Raw genomic sequence first — 21,788 nt, forward strand, 5'->3', positions numbered from 1 at the left:
TTTGGTATACTACTGCAAATGCCAGACCTGCGATGCCTACTACATAGGCATGACTACACGTAGACTGAAAGACAGAATTCAAGAACACTTCCAAGCCATCAGGAGAAAAGACCACTCCAACGCGCTTGCTAGACATTCCACTGAATGTCCTAACACCAAATTTCGCTTCCTAGTACTAGAAGTTGCCCAAAACTTCAGCAACGAATCTAGCATCCCCCTTGAGGTAAGAGAACTCAAATGGCAAGTAAAGCTTGCAGCAGACACGCCCCCAGGGCTCAACAGTGCTATCAACATTAAATGCTTGCTCAAATGGAATAGATGAATCTGATTAGACGTCACAACTGTCTCATATTTCAAATGTATTTCAAGTATTTAAGCAACCACCTATGGTTCCTCTGTAGATTTCTGAAGAAGTTCGATGTTATGAAAATAAATAAACGAACGAAAGCGCTAAAATCTAAATTTCTGGCGTGAGTCTCAGTCATTCTGATTACCCAGGATTAATGTTTTAGTTTGTTACCCACCCTCCTGGTGAATAGTTTTTTACTAAATATATACATACATACATAAATATATATCAATATATATATATATCAATATATATATATCTCAATATATACATATAGATATATACATATATATATCTATATCTATATCTATATCTATATCTATATATCTATCTATATCTATATATCTATCTATATCTATATATCTATCTATATCTATATATCTATCTATATCTATATATCTATCTATATCTATATATCTATCTATATATCTATCTCTATATCTATCTATATCTATATCTATATCTATATCTATATCTATATCTATATCTATATCTATATATATCTATATATATATATATATATAGTCAGAAACAAGAATTACTAGGTCCCAGATGCAGTCAAATGTGAAAAAAATCCCAAAATGGAAGCAGTCTGAAGCAGAAATCAACGTGTAACTACTGCGTATAACTTCAAGGACTAGTTACACATAAAATAGCAAAAGTTGAAGCTTTTATTCACAGAAAGGTAAGCGCTTTTGCAGAGCACAACACTCTGCTTCATCATATATACACACATACACACACACACACACACACACACACACACACACACACACTTGTAAAATGTACTATTATGGCCATTAGCCTAGTAACCTCTTATGAGCCCAATATAATCACACCACACCCCCACCTCAGCAGCCCAAGATCCAGCAAACAAAAAAATAAAGCTTGCTTTTGTCCAGCCTGTTTTCTGTTACCCTGCAAAAATTTATATTTCTTACAGCTAAAAAGTACTGATTTACTTTAATATCTTTTACAATCATCTAAGACTCCCCCACATTTAAAATACCTCACTACACATTACACAAAACTGTTTTATCAATACAAACAAAAAATATTTTACTTACAGTTGGTTCCCCCTTTTAGTGGCTTCCTAAACATTAATGATATAAAGTGGGGTATATGCTTTACAGTCCACCCACAAGTTTAACAAAGTCAACAAAAGTCCAGTTTTTCTTGCAAAAGCATACTTCATAAATATAAGATGCTTTATAGTCAACCATTTAATCACTAATTTCAGAGTTGCTGGTCTTTCTGTTCACCTCCATCTCCCAAAACCAGACTCTGGGTCAAGTCCAAGGTACTTTTGGTCCTAGTCAACTCTTGCACTTTTTTTACTCGCTCACTCATGCATTTTCCTTTTGAACACTGTTAAAGATTTTCTTGACAAAGTCCCTCTATGAACCTGTCAGAAGTAGAGTCCTCTTCTGCTTCCAGACTCACTTTCTGTTGGATAAACTATTTCCTCCACAGCCTGTTCTGCGTCAAAAATGACTGATTCTCCAGGAAAAAAAAAATAAATTTTGAAGACAGCTGGAGAGAGCAGCCCAAATCCCACACCTGTCTCTCAACACTCTTGACTGCCAAAATAAATGTGCTAGTCTTCCTCTTGGTGTCCAATGAATATTTTCTACAAATACTCTGCTGTCTCTAATTTTTAAGACTTTGCACTTCTGCCACAATTCCATCAGGATCAACTGCTTCTGCTGGTATGATTGCATCTTTACCAATGTAGATCTTGGCCGCTTCCTCACAGCCAGGTCCAGAGCAAATACTTGATATACCCTTTCAATTAACAACTTCTTCTGTGGAACACAGTCCAGTTGCTTATTTGAGCTTTCATAAAATATAGTCAGTTCCTTCCAGTGTCTCTGGTTCAACAGAAAATCTCAGGTTTTCTCTGCATGTGCTTCTTGAGAAACTTCATTCAGCCAGCTTTTTTCTTCATGTCAGCGCCTGATTTTACAGATTTATCAGTTCATCTGAATGGCTAGTTACAGCCTCTTCTAGTTTTTCCTGCCTTTGTTGTTTGAATTGATATATTCCTTCAATACTTCATTTACTTTAATCATCTCCAAGTACATTCAATTTATTTTTTCCTCTAGATTACTGGAAGCCATTTATCAAACCAAAGCTTAAGCTTACTGCTTTTGGCTGAACAGCTAAAAAATCCTTCCCAGATGATGTTTTCTCTTCTCTTTTTACGATTGATTTATTTCCTTTTTGCTGGCATCCAGGCAGTGTAATTATTAGCCAGCAATTGAATTCTACCACAAAACAACTTCTATGCCATTTTTTTTTCTCCGTTTCTGTTTTCACATTGGGACAGCTAAATTATGCTGTTGATAAGTATGCAGCCATCTTGGAAGCCCCAGCACAGACTACTCGTCAGAAATATTGGTGGGAGCAAGTAGCTGTAACTAAGGAAACTATTATTTTCAGATGGGACAAAATATCTGAATTGCTTAGACCATTAAGGCCCTTAAGTTCAATTCTAGTGGCTGGAAAAAAAAAAAAGGAATTAGATTTTGATTTCCATTTTCTAGTAAACTGTATAGGAAGTACTGAATATTGTACAAGATAAAAGAACTGAACAGGGATTGTTAGAAATTGGAAGAAGCAAATAAGGAAATAAACTAAATTCTGGGGAACAATACATGGAGACTTATGTTCAAGAGGAGGGATGAGGTTTAAGGGAGAGCAATAATTGTGCAATTTATGTAATGCTGTACTGAAAGACCATTATGAAGAAAGAAACCATTCAATGTATGTGTGTAAATGGAAAAGTGTTAATATTTGCCTGCTCAAAAAATGTATGTATATATATATATATATATATATATATATATATATATATATATATACACACATATATATATATATATATATATATATATATATATATATATATATATATATACACACACACATACACACATACACACACTAAACAGAGAGGTTTTCCTAGACATTGTGCATTAGTGGAGTCTTCCCAAGATCTTTCTGCCTCCACCCACAACATGCAGCTAAATCTATTTTGTTCCACGATACCATGCCCTTAGGCATGGAAGACAGACTCCATGATCCTACTGAAGGCTATATGCTTCTTCTGTCTTCTCCTAGCCAAGGTAGAGCTCTTCCTCATTACCTCATGGTCTGGTGCAAGTAAGTCTCAAGGTAATTCGTGCCTCTACTTTCCTTATGTACCCACTACATTTGGGGTTAGATCACATGTTGGATGTACATCACAAAAATAAGGAGCCTAGGCTCTGTTAAGCTAGTTGGATGTGTGGCTATCTTTGGCAGGATATCCAGTCAGTAATACTGCAACAATAATGGAGTACAACATCTACTGATATGGTAACGTCTTACACAACTGCACTATTTCACTGCTAAAAAAAAAAAAACACAGAAATATAATTATTAATAAACATTAACTACAGGAAGCTCGTCAGGCAGTAAGATGTTCACTGACAGGAAAACTAGGTTGTCTAAAGTGATTCTAACATCAGATGTGTGGACACTTTAAAAAATTAAGGGACATTGGCATATATAGACTACTGATTAAATAGTAAGCAAGGTCACAGATGACTCAAAGTGAAGAAACATATTTAACATGGTTCATGGTTCTGCCTATAATACAAGTACACATAACATACAAGGAAGGCATAAGCCATATCAGAGTAGGCATTGCATTCAATGTATGTTCATGAAAAATGCGAGTCTGTCTACGCAGACTCTGCAATGACAATGATATTTTCATTATGGATTCAAAAACAGGACAACAAATTTGCCTGTTACGAGTACTTGCATTAATTTTACATGGCAAAACATGTACATAAAGAGCAGTTTTATCCAAATGGAAAAAGAACAATAAAACTGAGGGACTACAAATGCAAGGACTAGACATATTTTATGAAGAACTCTGAAAGTGAATGTGTTGTATATTTATTTAGTAAGTATTAAAACATAGCAGGGTGCTGGCTATTCTATTAGGACACAATAGAAAAGGCAGAGTAACATTACTCATCTCACCATGTGTGTGTGTGTGTGTATATCTCACTCTCTCTAACACATTCTGAAGCACCCTAAGACACTTATGTGCATTTCTAAAATATGATGAGCATATTAAGAAAAAATAAAGAAAACACAGATTAAAAAGAAATGCTGTAAAGAAAAAGTAAAAGTTTACCTTCTGAATCCTAATTAAGTCTAAAGACACTGTTCATGCCTAAAGCAAATACTGGACAAGCCATGGGCTAAACAGTACCGATCTACTTCTAGTTCAAGTTGAGTTGCTTACGTTAGAGAACTGTACATAGCATACTCTACTATGATATGCAATAGTTCTTAATATTGGGAGCTAGAGTTGTAAATGTTGCATTCCTGACAACATTCTCAGGAAGAGGTTAACATGACTACAAAGACAAAGATAACGGCAGATGGCAGATGTCTGAATAACTATATGGGTTATATCCTACCAAGGATATAACAGATGGCCAGCTTCCAAAGCTTTCCACATGCCCAAATTGTCAAGAAGCAATTGAGAGCATTCCTGCCGGCAGAGAGAGAGGGAGGTGGAGTCCTGAAGAGACAGTGCTAGGAATAAAATTAAATATCCACACCCAAACAAAAAAAAAAACACACACACACAAGGTGGGTGGAGAGAACAGCTACTGCAGCAGTGATCATTCAAATATCTACCATTAAGGTAAGCTTTACTTAAACAACTGTATTGTTGTTCATTATAGTGACAACAGTAGCCTGAGCTATATGGGTAGATTATCTTAGTGAAACTAAATGTGGGAAGTGGAAGAAAGAGTCCGGGAGCCCCTGGAGAATGGTCTTAGCAAACGTTGATTTGGACTTAGAGAAGGAAATCAAGCTTACAGGGCTTTGTAAAAGTATGTAGAGAGGATCAAGTAACCGCTTTTAGAATCTAACCCTTTTTTTTTTTTGGAAAACACAGATGAACCCAAGGCCTTGGTAGAGTGGGCTGTGACCCTGCCTGGAACATATATAGTGAGTATAACCAAGTGTGGAGCCAGACACACGCACTGTACTCTAGAGAGTACATTTTTTTCAGAGCATCACATCAATATTGCTTTTTTCATGTCATATGTCCAAAACTGTCTAAATGAATGCCTCCAACAACAGGTGAAATACTGCTAATCTAAAAAAAATATTGATAGTTTTGGGAGGGAGTGAGAACAGCTGAAAATGTTACTTACATTTATTATGTGCTTAGGGGGTAGCATTTTTTGAGAGGTGTCTATTTTTAAAGGATATGTATCCGGGGGGGGGGGGAGGGGGTAACACTAAGAGCTTGTGGGTACAAACTTGAAATTGCTTGCTGCACCCCTGAGTATAACAAAATGTAATAACCTTAGACAACCATTTGGAAATAGTTCATTTTGATAAAAGGTTGTCCCTTCATCCTACCTTCACAAAAATATAAACAATTAAGATCTGAAAGATTTAGCTCTGTCAGTATAGTACCAGAGTTATACATGGACATCCAAGGTAAAGATTACCCTTTCACCCTCATTTTTAGGTTCAGGAAAGAAAACTGGGAGAAGGTTAGCTTGGCTTAAAGTAAACTCTGATACCACATTAGGCATAAAGGATTACTTCTCAAAAAATCATGTCCCTATAGAAAATGAGATAGGACTGATTCACCATAAGAGCTTGCAACTCACATACCCTTCTTGCATACGACAGAGCAATCAGTAAAACGTTTTCCACCTTAAGAACTTCAAGTCAAGTCAGATCAGCTGGTTCAAATGGAGCAAGTATTAGTTTCTCTAACATAACTCAAGAGCCTAAGGAGGGGCCACCAGTTTTCTTGGAAGCCTCTTATACAACACCACTTCCAAGAGCATTCTGACTTGAGACTGCATTGAAAGAGTAGGATCCATGGGCAGACAAGCTGAAATGGCAGATAAATGAACCCAGATAGATGAATAAAGGCCATAAGACAGTAACTTACACAAATATTGTACAACCAGAGAACAACTAGCCCAGAATGGCTCCTCACCTTCTCTTCCTTCCTTTTTCTGTATGTACATGTTCTCCTTTCCACTGGTGGTCCTGCTTCTCCTGGGGCACTTCAGTTCTGGGATGGGAGCATATGTATGTCACCTTTATGCCCTACACTTGAGCAGAGAGCATAAATCCAACATGACACTCCTAGGTAATAAAGGCTTTGGTATGCCAGCTGGATATTGGGCTATCCTTGGCAGGAGATCCCAGAGATGATGAATACTGCAACAGTGATATGGCAAGACAACCAAGGTTGCCTGGCCAGGTGAGATTCACCACAATCACCTTGGAGGGTTCCTTCTGAATCCTCAGAAGTACCCTGGATATTAGCGTAAAGGGTGAAAGTGCATATAGAGAAACATTCCTGTCCTAGGAAAAGAAAAGGAAAAAAAGCATGTCTTGCAGGCCTTTTTGCATGGAGTCCTAGAACAGAATCTTGCCAGTTGTTTGTTCAGAAAGGAGGCAAAAAGGTCAACTTGAACTACCCTCCTGATCTAGCTTCCATTTGCGAGGGGTCTGCCTTTGTTCTGCTCAGCCTGTTGACCATGCAATTTTGCTCTGATGGAATGTAGGATGCCTGTAAAGTGAGATTATGCTGTGAAGTTATATCCTCACACTAACATAGCTATTCTGCAAAGTATGTACAATTTGGTTCCCCCTTGCATGTTGAAGTATCACATGGCTACAATACTGTCTAGAACCACTTGAAGTCCAGGGACCAAAGATGGTTCAGACAACCAAAGTGCCTTGATCAGGGCAAGCAGCTCTTGATATTTATGTGCTTACTTCTGTGTGGGGTGTCCATAGCTCCTGCATTTTTCTCTCTCCTAAAACTGCTACCCAAACAATGTCCAAAGTGTCTGTGGTTACCAAATGATTTGCAGTAGGGATGAAGAAGGGGAGATCTGGGCATCTGTTGTCTACACCAACAGATTTCTCTTCTGACAAACCCCACAACTAGGATTTGAAAAGAAAGAGTGCGTTGAAGATAGGACCAGAGAGATGTCAGACATCACTTTATCTTTCTCATGTGGAAATGCCATGATATGCAAAATCTTGAGGTATGTCCTTGCAGTGACTGAAAAAATATATATATTTTTTCCTGTGTAAGAAAAGCTCTTTCAACTGAAGTGTCTAAGTGACATCCCAGGAACACAATCCTCTGTAAAGGAGTCAAGAACGATTTTTAAATGTTCTCTTGAAATCCCAGCTTGTTTAAGAGATCTTAGCAGAGAGACAGATTCCTGACACTTTGAAAAAAAACTCTGTAAAGATAAGTCGTCCAAGTATGGATACCCTGTAGACTGCAACAAGCTAGACACTGGAGCTAGACACTTTGTGCACTGGACAGTCCAAAGGGTAAGGCAAATAACTGATAATGTGCTGACACACACAACCTTACAAATGTCTGAAATCAGGATGAATAGGGATGTGATAAGCATCTTTTAAGTCTAATGTTGCCAAGAAATTTGAAACGGAAAGAGGATGTAATAGATTGTGACTTGACATCATTTTGAATTTGGGCACTATCACAAACAGAATTAGGAAAGAATGATCCAAAACTGGTCTCAAGGAATTCTATTTCTTTGGCACCAAGAACATCCTTGAATAAAAACCCTTCCCCACCTAGGAAGGAGGAACCGGTTCTATTTCGCCTTTGGACAGCATGGGATGAAAAGCAAGTGGAAACAAGTCTGATCTTGAAGATGAGGAATGGATCCCTGGAAAGGATGAATCGCCTCTCACTACCATCTGCAACTTTGATGAATAATTTTCAGAGTCCATTTGTCAAAACTGTTGTCAGACAGAAGAATGGAGAATCTAACTTTCTGGAAGAAGAAAGGGGCCAGGGTGGGAGGGGTTCACAAGCTCTCTTGACTAGTCAGAGGTGTTGGACTGTCCTTGGTTTTGGGAGGTTTTAGACTTCTTTTCGGAACACCTTGCCATCACGTCTTAAATGTGTTTGCTTGTAATTTGTCGATATGGATTATTCGGTTTTATTTTTTTTTCTACAACCGGATGAGGAAATACAAAGTCCCTTGGAAATTTTGGAAAAGGAGGGCTGAATAATCTTACACATTCACTGGATCAGCCTGCCACACACACACACGCATGCCACACGAGTAGTGACCTGCCCAACAGAGGAGGAAAAAAAAAGGAAGAAGTCATGTACTCATCACAACGTTCCATCTGTCTTGTTCATTTTTATTCTTCCTCAACAATTGGGTTCGGATCAAACTCTGATCAGATGTTATTTTCAGCTCGTGGCGACTGGAAATTCTCAAGTTCCTCCCTTACCCACGATGCTCTTTCCCCAACATCTTCACATCTTGTTTGCTGGCTTATAGTACCAAAGGAAAAATGAGTACCTTGGTGATAGAAAACATTGGAGTTCAACATTGGCAACAGTGGTTCCCTTATAAAGGTCTCGCTCTTCCAGAAGTTATAAAAAGTTTAAAGGTAGGGGGTTGGGGGGGGAGGGGAATTGAAGAATGAAAATGGACAGCACAATTGGAACATTATGGCGAGAACATAACTTCTTTATCTGATGTTGTCAATTTTCATTCATTCCTCAACAATTGAAAGAGTTCCCAGGTATCTGAAATTCCATGAGGATTAGCCCAAGTAGCAGCTGCACATATATTGTCCAAGGAGGCCATGGATGAAATGATGTTCAATCACCATGTCCCCACAGTGGTAAGAAGGCCATTTTCTACTGCTCATCTCATAAGGGGATTGCCTCCAGAAAAAAAAAAAAAAAAAAAAAGAAGGTTATAACCTCCCTGCACTCTTCCCTCACCAGGTCAAGAGTACAATGCTCCTCCCTTTGGTATGTTCCTTTCCAAACACCTGCAGCAACTGGTGAGACCACAAATGTTCCTTACAAAGAAAATCTAGGCTGTTCAAGATCCATCTTATGTGGACAAACAGAAATCATTGTCACTTTACTCTGTCATGCAGACTTCTCAGAGGTGACCTGTGTCTTGCATATAGAGCAGTCGCAGACCCAAATTTGATGGAAATGCTGCACATTTACAAGTCAAAGGGCACACGGGTGACTTGCTCAAAGGGCCTTAACCTGGCATGTGACATCAACAGAACTGTTTGGAGATGCAGACAAATAGGGCCAATGAGGGGCTTAAAGCACAATTTGGATGAATGGACGGGTAACCAGAAATTCATCCCAAGGGTTCCACCTGTGCAATAGGTGCTGATTTTAGTGTCTCCTTGAACCAGACAACCTTGAAAACACGGGTTGAACTTGGCTAGGCTTGTAAGGGCCCTGGGACTGTTAGCCTAGCAACCTCCTATGATCCTATGACTGGCAGGGGAAGGCAGTGAATAGTGTCTGGCCATCAATGGAAGTGGAGAAACCATGATGTCAGTTTTAGGTACGAGATATCCAGATGAATCATGCCTGCGGGTAAACAGAAGGTTTGGCATTTGAATCCACAATCCAAGGAGGGTAGAGTAGATGAGGCCAAAGAAAGGGGAACCAAATTTCTCAAGGCCAGTAAAGGGTAAATGAGGAGGACTTTGCTCTTCACCCGGGATTGCTTTCTGTGGGAATTTTGGGATATGCACAGGAGAGGAGACTGGGGGGGGTAATCGTGTAGGACAGCATTTCTCAGTGACTACCCCAACAGGGGATTAGGGCAAAGAACTTGCTACACTTGTTCTTTAAGGGAGATGCAAATAGGTCACAGAATGGCTAGTCCCAGTGGTGAAAATTCACTTCTGCCATATTCTTGTTGAGAGATCCCACTCATGAGGTAGTAGAATGAATCTGCTCAACTTGTCTGATAATCACACTGGATTTCCTCAGAATGTGCGAGGCTATCAAAAATCAGTTGGAAAAGATCACCCAATGCCAACCTCAGAGCTTCTCGACACAAGGGGTAATTTGTGGATCCTCCTTGTCTGATCGTGTACCACAACACTGATGTACTATCTGAATTGCAATTGTCACAAAAGGGAAAGAGTCCTTGAGAGCCTACAATGCTAAGAGCACTGCTCTCATTTCTAGGACATTGATATGCAAGCTGGCCTCTTCAGGGGACCATGCGCCTTTGACTTTTTCCCAGGAAATGCCCACCACCCAATCTGTGATGTGTCCGTGGTCACTATGGCCCTGGGTTGAGTTAGAATAAAAGGACAGCCTTGTAGAATCTAATCCGAATGGATCCACCAAAGATATGATTGGCACACTTGAGTAGATTTTATCTGAGTGGATATATGCTGATGAATGGACCAGTGAGTTGCTAATGTCCACTGTAGAATCCTCATATGAAATCTTGCTAGTGGGACTAGAACTATCGCTGCAGACACTGATCCTAAGGCTTGTAGTATCAAGCGGACGAAATTTAATAATTCTGGATTATCTTTCTCACCTCAAATCAGACTCTGCACTCTTGGAGAAGGAAGGGAGGCTGTCACAGATACCATGTTGAAAATCTCTCCTATAAAATTCCAAAATCTGAGATGGTTCCAATTGAGATTTGTTGTAATTTATGGTAATCCCCACTAGGGAGCAAGTGTGGAGTGGAGTACCTGACCTAGGGCTTTTATCAGTAGATGCCTGGTCAGAGCGATTATAGGCCAGTCATCCAAGTACGAAAACACTCAGAATTCCTGCAGACTCAAGTGAGCTGCTAATACTGCCATGGATTTGGTGAACACCCTGGGAGCTGTGGTGAGGCCAAAGGGCAGAGCTCTGAACCGATAATAAATGGCTCACAGCTGGAAGCTTAGGTATTTCCTGGATTGTGTGTTCATTTTTATAGGATAGTATGCATCCTGAAGATCTACTGAGCACAGCCAATTGTCCTTGTGCAGGAAAGCCAAAATGGGCTAAACCGTGACCATCCTGAACTTGGTGTGCTGAACTGATTTGTTCAGGTTGACTCCTGTTTTCTGTGGCACTAAAAGGCTCTTGAGTAAGTTCCGGATTCTATTTTAGTTGGAGGGACGTCTTGGATAACTTTTTTTCTAGCAGCTTTTCTATTTCTATTGCTGCTGCTTTCCTCTGACTGGGTGTAACATCAGGAATTTTACACACAGGTGGAGGTGGTAGGAAAAGAGAATTATATATAACCTCTGGAATTAATCCTCTGTACCCATGTATCTTTTGTAAGGTCTAGCCAGGCGCTCTGTTGCAGAGGGTGACGACTCCCGACTGATTCCAGAGGTGGACAATCAGGCCTTCTTTCAGGAGTGCTGGTATGGTCGGTCAGAGACGGAATCTCTAGAAATATTAGGGTTCAACCAAACACCCGAACAATGGGTGATTTCAACTACCCCGCCATTAACTGGGAAAACTACTCATGTACCAACTTCTTTGCACAAAGCTTTCTGGAATTCATAAATTCCAGTGCCCCGGATTAACTTATCCACACCCCACCAAGGGCAACAATATCCTAGACCTAGTCATTATCAACATGAGTGACAGGTGTTCCACACCTGAAGTCAACTCCTCGTTGGTCAGATCTGACCATAAAGCTAATCACCCTAGATGTCCACATCCCTCCCCCTCCCACCATTAAGGAAACCATGGTAAAAAATTTCTCCAAAGCCAACTTCATGCTTAAGACAGAAGAGTTGAACGTCATGATACGCATGCAGATGGACAATAAAGTTACGACTGCTGAATCCTACACAAATGCACTCTATAAGCACTTACACGAGTGCCTGGATAGTGCTACCCCAAACAGAACCAAGATGCTATCCTCCAAAAAAAGGAAGCCAATCTGTTGGTCCCCTGCCATAAACAAACTACAACAGAAGGAAGAAACTGTTGCAAAAGAGAGTAAAATCCCATGAGTGGAGGAGCTCCCTGGTCAGTCTCAGTAAAAAGCTGAGATCTCTTATTAGATCCTCCAAAGCTAGCTATGAAAACAAAAATAGCCACTGATTCTAAGGGCAACCACAAAGCATTCTATAGCTAGGTCAAGAATTTCAATGGCAACACCCAGATCTGCTCGGAGTTACAGCACAAAGGGACAAAAATTACAGAACCAACTGATATTGCCAACATCCTGGCAGACAGGTTCAGTGCTAACTTTACCCCCCTCTCACCCACTAAAAGGCCCATATCTATATAGGAAGAATGCAGAGTCCCTGTAATCACATCTATGCAGGTAAAAGCTGCACACTCAAACCAAAAGCACAGCATCCGTGGGACCGGACAACATCCCAGGCTGCATTTTAAATGAACTTCAGAACAAACTGGCTCCCCACCTAAGCATCATGTTCAATCATAGTCTCACGTTCAGGCTTTGTACCCACTGAATGGTGCACAGCAACAGTTATCCCACTCCAGAAAGGGGGAGCCACCACTGATCCTGGGAACTATCGCCCAATTAGCCTGACGAGCCCGGTCTGCAAGGCCATGGAACGTATCATCATGGAACTTCTAAACAAAGATAATGGTAACCTCCAAACTCTGGACCCCAACCAGTTCGGGTTTGTGAAAGGCAGATCATGCCTTCTGAAACTGATAGACTTCTTTCAGGCAGTCACCAAAGCCGTAGACGAGGGTAAAGTGGTTCACACAGCCTATCTAGACCACGCCAAGCCTTTTGACACCATCCCCCATTCTGGAATTATAGCTAAACTCCTAAACTAGGTATAAATCCCTACGTCACAAGATGGGTTGCCAACTGGCTCTCTGACAGAACTCACACTGTAAAGGTTACAGACTCCAAATCCGACTTCAAACCAGTGACAAGCGGAGTACCACAGGGTTCAGTCCTGGGAGCTCTCCTGTTTGGTATCTACTTCTCTGAAGTACAGGCTAACACAGATGGCCTCTGGCTAATGAAGTTCGCAGATGACTGCAAACTAGGAGCCATAGTCAAGTCCCCAAATGATGTGGACATCCTACAGAAGGGCCTCACTGAGACAGATGCCTGGTGTCAGAGGCATGGCCTCAAGCTCAGTGCCAAAGTGCATTGTCATCCCCTTTGTAAAATCTCTGTACCCATGAACTACCACAAACAGCAGTCTACTTAACGCTGAATGTTTGATGAGAGACCTTGGGACCCAGGTGGACAGTAGTCTCTCCTTTGATAATCACATTGCCACAGTAGTAAGGAAATCCTTCTATGTGGCACACCTCATCACAAAAGGGTTCTCCATCCAGGAAAAAAAAAAAAAGGTAATTGTTCCCCTCTACTCGGAACTCATTAGACCCATTATAGAGTACAACGCCCATTTTGGAATGTACCTCTCACAAGACATCTGCAGCAACTGGAAAGGCCACAGAAGTACCTCACAAAGAGGATTACTGGCCTCAAACAGATGCCCTACAATGACGGTCTCAAAAATCTCCAGCTTTACTCTGTGCCATATTGCCTAATCCGAGGAGATCTCTGCCTAACATATAAAGCTATGTTAAACCCAGAGCTGTTGGACATGCTACCCCTAAAGAAATCCCAGTCCCTCCAAGCTACACACTCTAGGGACCTAAACCTTGTCAGCACAATAAACAGGACATGCTGGAGGGATAGATTCCTGTCCCAGAGACTTCTTATACTCTGTAACAAGCTACCCATCTATGTCAAACAAAGTTCCTCATTGGCACTCTTCAAGAAAAATCTTGATGAGTGGATGGGAAATAGGAAATACACCCAGAGGATCACTTCTGTGGCTCTGCTTGACAGGGGCACAGGAAATTAACTTTCTTGGGTGGCATAAGCCAGGGAACCTTGTTGGCTATGCTTACTTAGGCCCTTGGGCCGATAGCCTAGTACCTACCTATGAACCTTGCTTCTGCAGGCCTCCTCTGCCTCATGAGCGACATCTTCCATTCAAGTTCCCCCTCTGCCCCGGGGGACCCATCTCCAAGGAATCGTGGAAAGGACCCTGGGACGTCTTGAACCACATTTTTTTGACCTCCTCTGATTCCGGGAAAAGGTCCTTTGAGGGTTCAAAAAATGTACTTCTATTGCAGAGATTTCCACCTTGCTCGGACCTGGAGTGTGTGCCCTTTACCTTAAGATTGAACAAACAGCTTCCATCAAAGGCTGCATTGATAAAAAGAGGATATGAAGGGCTCTGCAAAAATCACACAAGCATATCCAGGTACGCCTCTTAATGGAAATGCCTGAAACTGCTGCCCTTGAGGTACTTTCAGCCACATGTGAAATGAGCCTCATGGACAAATTTGTAATAGATTGTAGGGTAGCCAACTCTGAGGCCACAGAAGTCAGAGTCTCAGTAGTACTGGTTCCGATAAGAGAGTTGGAGAGTTCCTTAATCAAATCCCTCTGCAATCTAGTGAAGTGTGCCAAATAATTCAGCCGACAGCAAATGTCACAATCAAACTTGCTTCCCAAATCTGTCCAATACCCTTGACTCACTGTTAGGGGGATGGGCAGAAGAACTCTGTTCCACAACTTCCTTCTTGGTGGATGCCACCACAACCATAACATCTACCAGTACTCCCTTCCTTTAGGTGGTGCCAAAACTAGTCCGGTCTATTGGGGGATCAGCTCAACTGTGTCTGACTTTATCTCTAGGTGGGCGTGGAATGAAGCAATGAGCTCATCAGCAGGTGGAATCACCCAGTAGGTTGGACAGGCCAGACCCAAAGGCTTACAGGAATACAGATTCCTCTTGGGAAGGGTTATCTGTAGACCCATCTGCTTCAGGATCTCTAGAAAGTCTCCAAATGAGATGTCATCAGGTGGTGATCCTGGGGACCCTTCCCGCTCATCAAAAATCAATATCTGCAGTGAGAGACTCCTGAGGGGGGAGACCAAGTGCCTCCTCTTACACTTTCTCTTCCTAGGAACGTCCTCAGTGGGATGTTCTGGAGAAATATCAGAAGAAATGGAAATACCCTGCTGTGTAGCTTGCAGACTTTGGGTTGGTTGTCCCTGCAGAGTACAGTGATAAGGCTCAAGGCACAGAGACACAAGGGATGCACACGGAAGATCCAAGGGGGGTGGGACCATCCACCCTGCAAAGGCAGGGAAAAAAAAAACTCTCCACCACCTCAAAGGCAGAGCTCTCCAGGGAGAAGGAGGCTGATGGAGCCAATAAGCCATGCTTCTGAAACATCAGCTCTATCTGACCCAAAGGTAGTGCAGCAGAAGCAGAGGTCAGAGTCAAGCTGTCCAGTGCAAAAGCCCCAAAGGTAGAGACGGATCTGACAACTTTGGAGTGGACTCCCAACACCTCAGATCTGACAGGGATACTTCAGCACAGAGAGTCGTCCAGCTCTGACACACTTAGAGAAATTATCGGAGACGCAGACATGATCTTTGGATCAGACAAGACAGTCCTGGTAAACTCAGATCTAAAGGCTTCAAATCCACTGGTTGGATCAGAGGAGTCGTCATGGGGGTGTAGTGCTGGTACGAGCTTCCTGACCAATACACATAGTAGCCAGAACTCCTCCCATCCATGCAGAGTGAAACTTCCTCATCATCCTATCCACATTAGCTTCTGTCAGGCTCCTGGAAGAAGAGGAGGATCTGGAGCATGTCTCTTAAGAAGGGTGAGGGGACTCTAGAAGGCACCAAATCCAAGGAGGATGCATACCTTGTGCAGGAAGAGGGGCTTCAGATCAGAGACCACTGAATATGAGGAAGTAGATCTAGTACCATATGCTGGTTTGTCAGAAGTTGAATGCTTTGGAATCAACTTCCTGGGCTTCTTAAAGGCCGAATTCAACATCAGGTCTAAGGAAGGAGTTGAAGAGCCAGATGGATCCAAAGGCTTCCTTCAAGGCTTAGAGCCCCAAACAGAGCCTCAGAAAAGGTCAGGGGAAGGAGACCTTTCAAAATGAATTTGTTTTTGAAGCCTACAAAATTGCCCTTGGGTTAAATGACCTGCATATCGAGCAATCCAATTCGAGATGGTCAGGGCCCAAACAAACACACCAGTCGTGTGCATCTGAAAGAGAAGGTTTGGGACAGCATTTTCCATGCCTTTTAAACCTCAAAGGGTTTTCTGCCAGGTTTGCAATCTACATTTTTTTTTTTTTTTTTTTTTTTTAATAGCAACAGCAAGAAAAAAAGGAAAGGGAAGGGATATACCAGCAATGGTAATCAGAGATACACTAGAAAGTGTAATTAACAATTACATGGATGTAGGTAGGGAAGTAACCACAGACATAACATTTGAGAGACAGAGGAAGTTATATCAGATCAAAAATACAAACTTATCTGAAAAAGCCAAAGCATATGCTCGAGAGCTCACAGTGACCACATCCTTTCACAAAAGCAGGCAAACAAGATTTAAAGAGGTTAGGGAAGGAGCACTGTGAGTAAAAGTGGAGCGTGAGTTTCCTATGGCCACAAACTGAAATTAACAGCCTAGTCGGATCCGAGGGTTGGATCAGAACCCATCAGATCTAAATTTTTAAAGCATATTTTTTTATCACAAGAATAAACTGCAGATAAAACAATCCTTGTACTTTCGCAATTTGTCAGGACAAACTTTAATATATGAGAGTGACAATTCAAAAATTCTGATGATCAGAGTTGCAAAAGTATACATTTTTCCCCATCCTTATCGGATAGAGTAGGATTGGAATTAACCAAGTGCTCAGCAGCAGTGGGATCAACTAAAAGCTATAGCTGCTGGGTCAAGTTTTGGAATAGTTTACAAAAAATTTAAGGACTGAGGAACTTTATACATCCCCATCTGCCTTTTTAGGGGAAGTTAGCAGACTATCAGGAAAATTGCAAGCAGTAACGCACATCTTCTAAAGTTGACAAAACAGCAGGAATGGGTATAGTTTCTGGAAAATCCTTCTGTAACAAACAGTATTTTCTGAGGGACTGAGAAACCTCAGCTTTCTCCCATTCTAGCACTAGTCTCAGAGAAAGACACCCCCACAGTGAGAAGTAGAAACTAAGCTCTCCTCAGTCTGAATCAGAAATCTAAGGGGGAAAAATTATATATCAGTCCCTATACCTTCCTTTTCACAGTTAATACCTTTAATCTCTTCAGGAAAAGAGGAATACCGCTTTCTTTTACCAGAAACAACTTTACAAGAAGGATCAACAGTGTGAATTAAATCCTGACAGTAAACTACTCCTAGCCAAAGGAAATTGAGGACTTAATACATGCGTGGTTTTCGGTTTCTTTTTAATGGGAAAAATAATGCCAACCATGCTACTAATGGCAGCAGCTGCTTCCCCATGGATGACAAAAGCATTCTGGCACAGCAGGGAAAACTTTCCTGTTCCCTCTCCCAGGGCTGACAAAAGTGCCTTTCCCTTGCCCACTGAGGGAACCCTAACAGCCACATGGAATGTGGCTAAACCCTCGTTCATAGTGGCTGTAGGTGCTACACCAGAGGGATCCAGGGTAAAAGAGGAGGGGTCTAAAGTACAACAAATGGCTGCAACAGAGGCAAATTACTAGCTTGCTGTGGTGGCAAAGGCTGTATGCTTAATTTTTTTTCTTTTTGAGGCTGGAAAGACAACCAACTGTGGGAATGGTAGTCTGTTTTATGGTCAAGCAGAAAATGGTGCCTCTTTCCCAGGGGAAGACAAGGAGCAACTGCCAATAAGCACCACCAATCCACAAAAAAGTCACTCTTCTAACAGAAAAGCACAGTAAAAAGCACTTTAAAACAATATGCCAAGCCTCAAACGAGTAAAACAAAATTTTTCCACAAAAAAAATATATACATTTTTGGTTATTTTACACCACTTTTAAACTGACAGAACAAGCAAGCGTTCCATTTAAAAAGTATGCTTCAGTCTCTAGACTGTCCTTTAAAACCAACACTCCTTGCTTTAAAATAACTTTCCTCAAGAAGTGATAAAACATAAACAAAAATCAAGAAAGTAGGCTTTCCCCCAAAAGGGAACTTATCTGCTCAGCAAAGGAAAGTACAAGCAGACCATCAATCCAAGAAGGCCGCAGGAGCATACTCTTTGGTGGTAGTAAAGCCCCGAGGGTCAAGTTGCCTGGGTCTATATTAGAATCTCGAAGATTTAATATTTCGAATCACTAAAGATCGAACTTTAGTGATCTAAACAGTAAATCGAAATTCTAATAAAGGCTATAAAAAAAAAAAACAAACAAACAAACAAATAAAGAGTGTTTATGCAGGTTTATGAAGATTTCCCTTTCCTACACTGTAGCGTGATCTCAGAGTTGGTATATTTAAGTAGCGGGGGTGTGAGGGGGTGCACGGGGGCTTGCCCCCAGCCTACACTCGTCAGTTTTTTTTTTTTTTTTTTTTTTTTAGTTTTAAATTTTTTTTTTTATAGACTTAATGAACCATTAAACATGCATAACGTTCAATGTTTATGCATTCGATCCATTAAACAGTCGAGATTATAATATAGACCCAAGTTGCCTGACAGTTCGGGTGTGTGGAAGGTGCTCTCAAGCTTTGGAAGCTAGCTGGCTGTTACGTCCTTGGCAGAATATAAGCCATATGGCTAAGGCTACTACAGCAGTGATCAATATGATTAACATCTTTGTTTATCCACACAACGAGAAATGAACCCAAAGTTCTGTCAACATAAACAGCCACCTCAGTGAAGCATATTACTTAAGATTTATATGCTCATATTCCAACAGATGCAAGCATGTTTGGATAGTTCAGCTTGGTGCACAAAAAATAAACACATCTCCGCCACATTTCTGACATTTTAACTATAACTTTCATCCATGGTTGCACTAAATGCAAAGAACTGCTGGCAGTCAAAGCTGCAGTTTGTCAGCCTTTCACCTAGCATATGTCAAGCATAAGATAAGCTTAACCAGAGATCAAAATATCCTGGACCAGCTAACTAACAATCTCTACATCTACCAACCATCTAATTGTTCCATCACGAGTTAAGCATGGCCACAAACTTGTAACAGTCTATATAACAGCAGCAACAGCCAGAAATTCTGAATTCAAGGACTAGAAATTGAAAAGCTTTATTAAAATTTGACAAATTATCAAACTTCACTTGCATCATCACCAGTACCACCTATGAAGCAACAACTGTTATGTATATCATTGAGTTTTATGCCATGATAAATAAAATAAGCACCTCCAAGAGCAAAGTATAATGGAAGTTTAAGAATTAGCCATCCTGTTGGCCAGCTGGTATAAACAAATTCTAGAACAAAAGAAAAAAAAAACAACTTCTTAAAAACAAAACAGTAGATCTAAGACTCACATTAAAGATAACATCAAAGCTATCAGCAAGAAGCTAAAATCTGCTATGAGAGCAAGCAGGGAAAAATCATGAACTTAAATTAGCTTCTGAAGCAAAGTGTCCTTCTTTAGCTAATATTATAAAACTAAGACAATACCCATCAGTGTCCCGAATTAAATACCCATTCTGACCCAAATGACACAGCAAGTATACTCTCAAACTTGGTGCACATCTTACCAGAGGTAATTAACCCCTACTTCTCCAATGCCCCCCAACATAAAAAAAAAAAGGAACGTGTTGAAGGTAACTTCTTAGACCAAAAAGATTACCTTCATAGGGCCAGACAACTTGCCTGGATGCCTTATAAACAAGACTAAACATGCAACATGCTCTTTTTGCACTCCTCCTTAAATGGTTTTAACATAGGCCTACACAGAAGGTATGCCCTTGAAGTATGGCAAACTGCAGCAGTGATGCCTCTACATAAGGGCAGCCACTAAGGAACTACAACTTGACTAGTCTGATCTGCAAAGCCACAGAATGCATTATAATTGACCTCATTCATTATGATAAAGGACCTTATTAGGTAGATCCTGTTTACTTAACTAAATCAATTTTTTTTGAGAATTTCACTCAGGCTCTAGACAGTGGTCATCCTGCCCATGAAGCCTACCAGGATCTGACCAAAGTCTCTGACACTATTCCCTTAAACTCTGAGCTACCAAGAGAAGTTGGAAGCTCTGCCCTTTAGTCAGTGTCTTATAGACTTCTGAGGAGCGATCTCCATCTCGCTTGCAGCACCATTAGGGATCCAAATTGTCCTGAACTTCCTGTATGTCCACATTTGTCATCTCTCTACCAATACTACAACCAAGGAACTACATTTTTAACAACAGATAAAATATGGCAGAGGTACACGTTTATAACCTAGCACCTTTCAAATACTGCAGGGGAAGTTTTAAAAGGTATTTGAAAGCTTTTCAAATATGCTGTCAAAAGCTAGTTATTTTTCATGGCTTGTCTTCATCGTTTAGCATTGTTTTACAATGTAATTTGGCACAGTTTTGCCTTGCAGGCTGAAAACATTCTGTACTAAAAGTACTGCAATACCTTGGTTATTATGCAAATTCAAGAATGTATGAAAGCAAATCAGATTAAGATGCTTTTCCTTTCTGTTTAAGATACAAGTCAAGTTCCAGTATTTCTGACATTTATTTTACTTAAATTTGTTAGCCAGGTAGGTGGGCCGGTTCACGGACCTTTGTTCAGCCATGACCCAAGGCCAAAAGATACAAACATAGACAGGGAGACAGGGAGACAGGGAGACAGGGAGACAGGGAGACAGGGAGACAGGGAGACAGGGAGACAGGGAGACAGGGAGACAGGGAGACAGGGAGACAGGGAGACAGGGAGACAGGGAGACAGGGAGACAGGGAGACAGGGAGACAGGGAGACAGGGAGACAGGGAGACAGGGAGACAGGGAGACAGGGAGACAGGGAGACAGGGTATTTATTCTTGAGGACTCTTACTTGATTCATAGTTTATAAACCTTTAATCATTTTTCATTATACCATATTTACATAAAGGTAATGAAAAAAGTCAGAGCACAATAAATAGTAATTACTCATTTCAGAAAACATATATAATGGCCACAATAGTACAGAAACAATTAAAGATAAGGCTGTTGGACTGAGGAGTGAAAGGAGGGGGGCTGTAAGAACAGGAGAGTAAACATACTGCAGTGTGTTACAGAGCAGAGACTTGGAAGGCGACGTACTGGAGACTGAAATGTTAAGCAGCAGTCCACATATGCACAAAGGTAAGGTATTATTAGGTTCTGCATTCTTCTTCCTCAATTACAAAATTAACTAAATGCATCATGCATGCTGTTTATGAAATTAATAATTTATTTGTATAGTCAAGCTTAATGTTCCATATCACAATGGTGAATCAACTTTCAATTCTGTCCATGTAAAAAAAAAAAAAAAAAAAAAAAAAAAAACCTGCAGCAGAATTTTTTTTTTTTGAGATGCAACCCCCCCCCCCCACCTAATATAAATCAAGTAGCTGCACTGGGTGGGTCCTTAAAAAAATTTAAATGTTCGCATTCACACCCGTTACAAAAGTGGTTGGATGGAATTTGCATATAATACCACTAGCAAGATCTCACACACACAGACAATAAGTAAGTAAAAATACAGAATTTTGTTTGTGCTGAATTACTGTGAAAATCCCACTGGGACAGCCCCAGAGAGAAAAGCTCCAAATGAAAATA

At 40.8% G+C, this 21,788-nt stretch overlaps 1 protein-coding gene across 5 annotated transcripts in view; it reads right to left on the reverse strand.

Moving 5' to 3' along the window:
* The window catches only part of TEX10 (testis expressed 10), a 2,069,943-nt gene that overhangs the window by 2,021,162 nt on the left and 26,993 nt on the right, over nucleotides 1-21,788 (reverse strand). The gene's annotated exons all lie outside the window — the stretch shown is intronic.

The sequence above is a fragment of the Protopterus annectens genome, chromosome 3.part0 (genome assembly GCF_019279795.1).
Source record: "Protopterus annectens isolate FY-2018-M chromosome 3.part0, PAN1.0, whole genome shotgun sequence".
Lineage (NCBI taxonomy): Eukaryota > Metazoa > Chordata > Ceratodontiformes > Protopteridae > Protopterus > Protopterus annectens.